At 43.8% G+C, this 7,747-nt stretch overlaps 1 non-coding gene across 1 annotated transcript; it reads left to right on the top strand.

The window, feature by feature from the left end:
* The first annotated feature begins 5,171 nt into the window (after positions 1-5,171).
* TRNAG-CCC (transfer RNA glycine (anticodon CCC)) lies at positions 5,172-5,244 on the top strand. Its single transcript has one exon. It is a non-coding gene; the product is annotated as a tRNA-Gly (tRNA).
* Positions 5,245-7,747: the final 2,503 nt, after the last annotated feature.

Genomic DNA, 7,747 nt, shown 5'->3' with positions numbered 1-7,747 from the left:
GAAACACCCCATAGACATGTGGCTCTCAGGAGAGAAGAAAATGTCAAGGATGACCAGGTTGAGCAACTGGATATACACTGGAGACATTTATGGAGATGGGAAAGCCGGCTGGGGTACAGGAGTAATAGACTCCAGAGCCCCGTTTTGGACATGTTAGGTTGTAGATGACTATGAAACATCCCAGTGGAGATGGCACATGGACAACGGAACACAGGAAGCTCTGCACAGAAGTGGTAACAGCAGTGATAGGGTGGGAAGAAAGACTAGACTCAATAAACTTGTGACCTAACTACGGGTCACTGTGGGGTGTGGAAAGAAGAGGTCAGGTGGCTCCAGAGTTTTGATCCGATCCCTGGACAGGTAAAGTGAATGTTAATACCACAGGGCAGCCAGGAGCAGGCGTTCACTGGTCAAGAAAGATCAGTTCAGTTTGAGATGCTGGTGGGATGCCTGGATGGAAATACCCAGATGGAGACACTCAAATGGAGATGCCCAGAAGATGGTTAGAAATACAGGACTGCAAGGATTGTTCCTTGAGAGATGTCTAGACTAGTGGAACAGACTTTAGGAATGCGGATCTCGAGGAGACCTTTAAATCACAAGTGAAGAAGACTGTGAATAAGCTACTGGATATTTGGGAGGGCCATGTCAATAGATGGAATCAGAAGCCAATTTTCAGGGATTCGGTGAAGTCTGGGATGTGAAGGCAACAAGACTCATTTCATCATGCACTTGGCAACTGTGTGCTGTGACAACCAAGTCATTCTTTGCTCATTGAAAATCCATGGTCCACTGAGACTCCCAGATCTTTGTCACAAAATAGAGCTCTCTCTACTTTGCCCCCACCACCAACTATCCTGAATAACAGTGTAGTCTCAACTTGTTCTTCAAACACAGGATTTCTGTGCAGGTGCCATGGGGCAACAGATTGTTTATCTCACCAAAGGAAGAGACAAATTTTTCTCAGATTGTCCTTTCAGGCTTCACATACGTTTGGGAGTTTGCATTTTTTTTTTTATGAAAAAAGAAAAGAGATGTGAACCATAAAAGGATTTTTGAGGTTTGTGAGTTGACATTCCACCATTAAATTAATGCTAACAAAAGCTCAATTTCACTAATCCTGAGAGGAGCTTGATCTCCAGATGCATTGACTGCTGATTGGATGCCTGCACCACGAGGCCTCTTCCACAGCCCAGAGTTGGGTGTTTTTCCTTTTTAAAACTACTTTGAAGTTGTGAAGACCACATATCACTTTTTAAGAGCAAACCCAAAAGAACTCTTGCAAGTAGTTTTGTTCAAGTGAAGGCTAACTGAATTAAATAGAACAGTCCCCTTTCATAACAACAAAAGCAGAAGAAAGAGGAGGAGAAGGAAGAGAGAGGGCGTGCATGTGTTCTTCCTCGTCTCCCCGGTATGGAACGGTAGACTTCTCTGGGGCTTGGTTCTCAGGCCTAGATTCTTTTCTATCTGCACTCATTCCCAAGAGAATCTTTTTGAGTGCATGATTTTAAATATCATTTATTTAAACTCTCTAAAGACTCTTAATGTTCATGTCCACTCTGGACTTCTCCTCCCAACTCCAAAGTTATATATCCAACTGCCCACTCAACACCTTCCCTTGGGTGTCTCACAGTCAGCTCCAACTTCACTCAAGGGACTGCTTTGCCTTCAGCTTTCTCCATCTTGGTAAATGGCAAGTCCATCCTTTGAGCTGCTCAAACACAAAACATGGCTCATGATTTCCCTTCCTGCTCCTCACACACCCCGCAGGGAATCCATCAGAAGATTCTGTTGGCTGTATTTTCAAAATACATCCAGAATCTGTCCATTTCTTACTATGTTTATCAATACTACAGGTCTAGGCCTCCATGACTTCTTGCCAGTCATCAATGCAATTGCCTCCTAATTGCTTTTTTGCCCTTACAAAGCAGGCAGAGTATTTTTTTCCCATCATGAGTTATATCATGACTGACAAAACTTACTCTGTACCAGGTACTATACACAGAGATTTATATCCATCACTTATCCTCAAAGTGTATTCTCCCAAAGTGTTCAGTGTACATTTTCCAGGTTAAGGTAGTGAAATGAAATTCCTTATCCAGGATCACACAGCTCTTCTTTGAAAGAGCTGGACCTAAACACCTCAAGTCCCAGGCTTTTTCCTTCAATCCAGTTGCTGATGAATAATTTGATTTTCACCCCCAGGAAATCTCTCAAAGCTGCCTGATGAAGTCAATGCAATCTAAAGTCAAGTTCATAAAAAGAGATTTAAACAAAATCAGATAGGTAAAAATGAAAGAAAAGTAGGAGGAACATTTCTGTAGGTCAATCATCTTGACAGCAGTTTATCTGCCCAATTCATTCCATTCAGTCAATAAATCTGTCCAACTTATGGTGTGATATATCCAAAAGAGGTTGTTCAACCAGGTATCCTGGGGCCATGTGAAGATAATACCAACTAGGGCCATATTTACTCTCCTTCCCATCCTTGGGATTCTGGGCCCTGTAATATCATTTCTTTATTTTTCACAGCATTTTGGGTGCAGTGTTCCTCAGGCTCAGTACCTCCTTTCTTTCAACAATGACAAAAATTGCACAAACACATATCTGAGCACATCCTCCAAACATGGAGAAATGTCTATGCTTCAGAATTCACAAATGTCCCATGCAATCCATTTGTTTGTGTAACCTTGAACTTTCACATTTAAAATAAACCATGTACTAGACAAAAGAATTCACTTTGGATCTGAGCCTTCCTTTGTGATCATCCCTTCTTCTTCTGGATTAAAAGCAAAAGACATCTTAAAGCTTGTTTTGGATTCTCCAAAAGCTAGTTTTGAGGGGTGCTAGGGACCTCCCTCGTCTTTCTTGGATGGGAATGCTGCTCCTTGTTTTGATTTGTTTTTGGTTTTTTCTGAATGTTGAAAATACTCTGGGAATGAAAAACTGTAAGGCTGGACCCTGAGGGCAGGGCCCCTGGGTGATGGGTTCCCTAAGAGCTGTAAGGGCCAAATTGATAAGTTACCCCTTGGAAGTGCATAGCTTTGGGGAGCCACCTTGGCTCTGCATGGAGGTTGTCACCCTATGACCCAGAGGAATCTGCTTGTGCTTCAAATGTCGATCTATGGGGTGGGGTGAGGATTTTTGGTGGACTAAAATTGTGATGTGAACCAGAAAGGCTCTGAGAAAAGGTGGTACCTGCTATTAAGTAAGCCACAGCTCAGAACTATGAGAGGTGAAGAAGGGAAACATGCCAAAGCCTAGAACCAGACTTTATGCCAGCTTATGGTCAGGCTCCAAACACTCAAAATTGCTCAAAGAAAAATAGGAGAGGATCTCAGGGGCTACCGTCCAAGGGACCTGCCAGGAAGGGAGAGAGTGGGGATCTGTAGAGTCAGTGGAGGACAGCAGTAAGGGAAGAGTTTTACTTTTCCAGAAGTCTGAAGACCCGCCATAGCCCTTAGGGAACATGACACACACCGCAGAGAATGGCCTTTGGCCAAGAGTAGGGATGGAAAGGGGCTTCCCAGGTGGTGCTAGTGGTAAAGAACATGCCTGCCAATGCAGGAGATGTAAGAGACATGGGTTCTATCTCAAGGTTGGGAACATCCCCTGGAGGAGGGCATGACAACTCACTCCAGCATCCTTGCCTGGAGAATCCCATGGATAGAAGAGCCTGGTGGGCTACAGTCCATGGGGTTACAAAGAGTCAGACATGACTGAAACAACTTAGCATGTGCATGTTCAGGGACTCAAAGTCACAGCTTAAAATCCACGACTTACTATTCATTTCTTCATTCATTCATTCAATAAACATGTGTCTTTTCTACCTCCCGCTAATGAGTCTGCTTGCCTTTACTCTTGCCTTTGTCCAATCCAATCCAGTCCCCCCACCTCAGTAGCCAGAAGGACACTTCTAAAATGCCATTCTGTTGCTTACGCCCACTGGCAGAGGGAGACCAGACAACAGTGACTGAAAGGTCTCTACTCCCTGTATTGAGAGCTCCTCTCCCTGAGCCTGGCTAGGTCTTCCCTCCTCCTTCGTGCTTAAAAGATTCATTGCTGGACTTCCCTGATGGTCCAGTGGTTAAGAATTTGCCTGCCACTACAGGGGACACGGGTTCAATCCTTGGTCCCGGAAGATCCCATGTGCCATGGAGAAACTAAGCCCATGCGCCACAACTACTGAGCTGTGTGCCTACAGCCTGTCCTCCACAACAAGAGAAACCACTGCAACAAGAAGGCCCCACACCGCAACTAAAGAATAACTCCTGCTCGCTGCAACTAGAGAAAGCCTGCACAGCAATGAGGACCCAGCACAGCCAAAACTTAAAAAAATAGATCCATTGCTGACCATAGACCCTTCACAAACCTTTTCTAGTTGTGTTAATATGAAAGCCTGAGTTATGTCGCCTTTGATTTTGCATTAGAATAATTCTTTGAATTCTCAGAATTTCATCTTATTTTTTGGAGGTTTTAGAAGGAGAAAAAGGAGAATGGGGTAGAATAAATGATGTTGCCTCCTTATGAATCATTTACCTCTTCACTTTGCCCTCAGGCCCTCTCATTAAGACCTCCATATAACATCTACGTATAACAGAAGGGCTGCTAATGTGGACTTCAAAAAAAACCCTATAATTTTTGCTGTCATTAGAAGTGGGAATAGCAAACTACATTGGGGTAGACTGTATCTACTATGGGGGGAAAATCAACTGAGTGACCTCCTCTAACTAATATAAGGCAAATAAGCACTTGTACACAGGAAAGAGATGTAACAAACTCCTGTAGTCTGACAAAGACTATCTCTCCCAAACATCTGTGATATGGCCACTGTGGTAAATCTGCATAGGAAGCAAGGGCATTGAGCCCCTAACCCTTTTTCTTTGCAGGAATATTATTATAATCTCACTGATGTATTAGGAGGGCCCCAGTTGGAATATGTGAGCAGAAAGTGATACCAAGGGCCCCAGAGGGGCTCACACCATGAGGGTATGGTCTGGGACCTGTGATAAGAGCCTCAGTAGTTGCAGAGGAAGGAGGTCAGAGGTGGTGGAGCTTGTAACTGAGGCTGCAGGCCCCTCTCAACCAAGCCACCCTGATGTAATGGTGTGCTTTGGGTGTAAAGTCTGAGCCAAACGTATGAACTAAAAGAACTATAACTTTAGGGGACTTCCCTGGTGGTCCAATGGCTAAGACTCTGCACTCCCAATGCCGAGGGACTAGGTTCAATCCCTGGTCAGGGAACTAGATCCCCCATGCTACAACTAAGAGCAATGAAGACTGAAGACCCCACATGCCACAACTAAGACCTGGCACAGCCAAATAAATAAGTCTTTTCAAAAATGCTATAACCTTAGAACCTAAATAAGAGACACTCCTGTGACTCAAGAGGATATATCAGTCAGTTAGAGAAGGTTATACTATAGTAACAAAAAACTCCAAATTCCCAGCAGCTTACAACGGTAAAGGTTTATGTCTTAGTCATATTACATTCTGGCTGTGGTTTGACTCTTCTCTGTGAACTCTTCACTCCAAGACTCAAACTAAAGGAGCAACCCCACACTGCCAATTTTGTGGCAAAAGAAAAAGACAGAGAGTGATGGCTCTTGAAGTTTCTGATTGGAAGCAGCATGTGTTACTTTTGTTTCATTGGCCAAAGCAAGTCATAGGGCCAAGCTGGACATCAGCGAAGTGAAAAATACAACCCTTTCACAAGGAGGGTAAAGACAATCTACCACAGAGAGTTCTAGACCAATGAAGGCATTGCTATGGCAATGATCATAACTATTTGAGACTTTTTTCAACTGTGACGCCATATGATGGCAACAGAAACAGGGGCAGCAACATCATCATTGGACCAATATCACTCTAGGGTTCTCTGCTTGGCATTTGGAGGCAAGACTGTACGTTTGGACTGAGTAAGCCTCTGAGGTTAGAAAATTCAAGGGAAAAGACATCTTGAGTGGAAGATACTGGACTTCCGGCTAAAAGACGGGACTGCGGGTGCTTGGAAATTTCAAAGAAGATGACTTTGCTTGTACTCCAAGTTGGGAAGGCAGTTCCTAACAATTTTATGCAAAATCAAGAAGGTGAAGGTGGTTTATGGTTATAACAGTTAGCAGTCAATCCACAGTAACGCATGCCAGATAAGCCCTGTTAAGCCCTTCATATGAATTACTTTAATCTACACAAGAATTTGGGGCTTCCCTGGTGGCTCAGTGGTAAAGAATCTGCCTGCAATGCAGGAGATGCAGGTTCGGTCCCTGGTTCGGGAAGATCCCCAGGAGAAGGAAACGGCAACCCACTCCAGTATTCTTGCCTGGAGAATTCCACGGACAGAGGAGCCTGGTGGGCTACACAGTCCATGAAGTAGCAAGAGTCGGATACAACTCAGTGACTAAACCACTACCACCACCCACACAAGAATTTATAAGTAAGTAGTATTCTTCCCTTATTTTACAGAAATTAAGATTTAGAAAAGTGAAATATCCTTTCTAGCTAAGTATCCACAGCTAGCAGGTGGCAGAGCGCTGATTCAAACCCAAACCTCTTTAGCTCCAGAATTTTCTCTCAAAACCACATTTGCTTGCCTCCCTCTGATGCCCTTGCTCTGACATCATCTTTTCAGCCCCTTTTCCTCTACTAATTTGACACCATTTCCCTTTTCACGTCTTCGCCTGTTTTCTCTGGACGCTCCTGATGCTGCAGTGCCAGGAGCCTCTCCAAACAAAGATCCCTATTCTCTGTCTCCACATCTTGAAAGCTGAAATTTTTAAACCTGTCTGGGGCCAGCCCAAAAGGTCAAGGTTGTCTGCAGTGTCCTGGCTTCCATGCCCTTCCCTCATTTGCAAAGACTGGCCACCTACCTGCCTTTAGTCCAGCTCCAAAGGCAACTCTCTGCCCTCGATTCTGCACTGGGAGTGCCCAGCTCTGCTAGGAAAGGGACAGAGCCCCTAAGTAGACCCTCCAGCAAGTGCACAGTGAGCACAGGCTAATTTGTCCTAATTCACAAGGAGAGATCCCATTGCTAGAAGAAGCAAACCTATTCAGCAAAGAACAACACAGGAATTTTAAAATATTGAAAATACTCCAAGTGCCAGAGTCTTTCTGTGGCAGGCCCGGATTGTTCAAGGCCTTAAGCGGCCCCACACTTGGCATTTGGAGAGTTAGCAATTACTGCCACATCTGAACAAATGGGATGCTAAAGTTTACCATTTGAAAGGTGACTGTATGCTTTGAACCAAAACTAGGAAAACACTTTGCTGAGAAAGGTTTCTCTTCTGATTTGTGAGTGTACTTAAAGGAAAAGTCCCCTGATGGCCTAAAAATACTATTATATTTGGGTTTTACATTCAACAAAAACCCTTGTATAAACAAAAATGTAATTCTATAAAATTGAGATTGTGGGCCTTCCCCTAGTTACTCTGTCAAGGCAGGCTTACATCTGGAAGACTTCTCCTGAAGTAGTGCTTCTCAACACGTGACTGCCTATTATACATGCTTTAAATTGAATTTCCTGGATTCTATTCCAGATTGAGGGTTGTAGAGCAGGGGGTTCTGTCATTTCTAACAAGCTTTCTAAGAAATTCCCACTGAAATTTGAGAACCACTGCCCTAACTAGTGACAGGCCAAAAAAAGACACTAATGAGCTCATGTGAAATGAAAGTTTTAGAATCCCCTAAATGCCTATAACTACTCTCAAAAAAAAAGAAAAGTCTATGCCATTTGTTGCAAAAGATTGTTGGT

The sequence above is a fragment of the Ovis canadensis genome, chromosome 15 (genome assembly GCF_042477335.2).
Source record: "Ovis canadensis isolate MfBH-ARS-UI-01 breed Bighorn chromosome 15, ARS-UI_OviCan_v2, whole genome shotgun sequence".
Lineage (NCBI taxonomy): Eukaryota > Metazoa > Chordata > Mammalia > Artiodactyla > Bovidae > Ovis > Ovis canadensis.
This window is presented reverse-complemented; position numbering and strand designations above follow the sequence as displayed.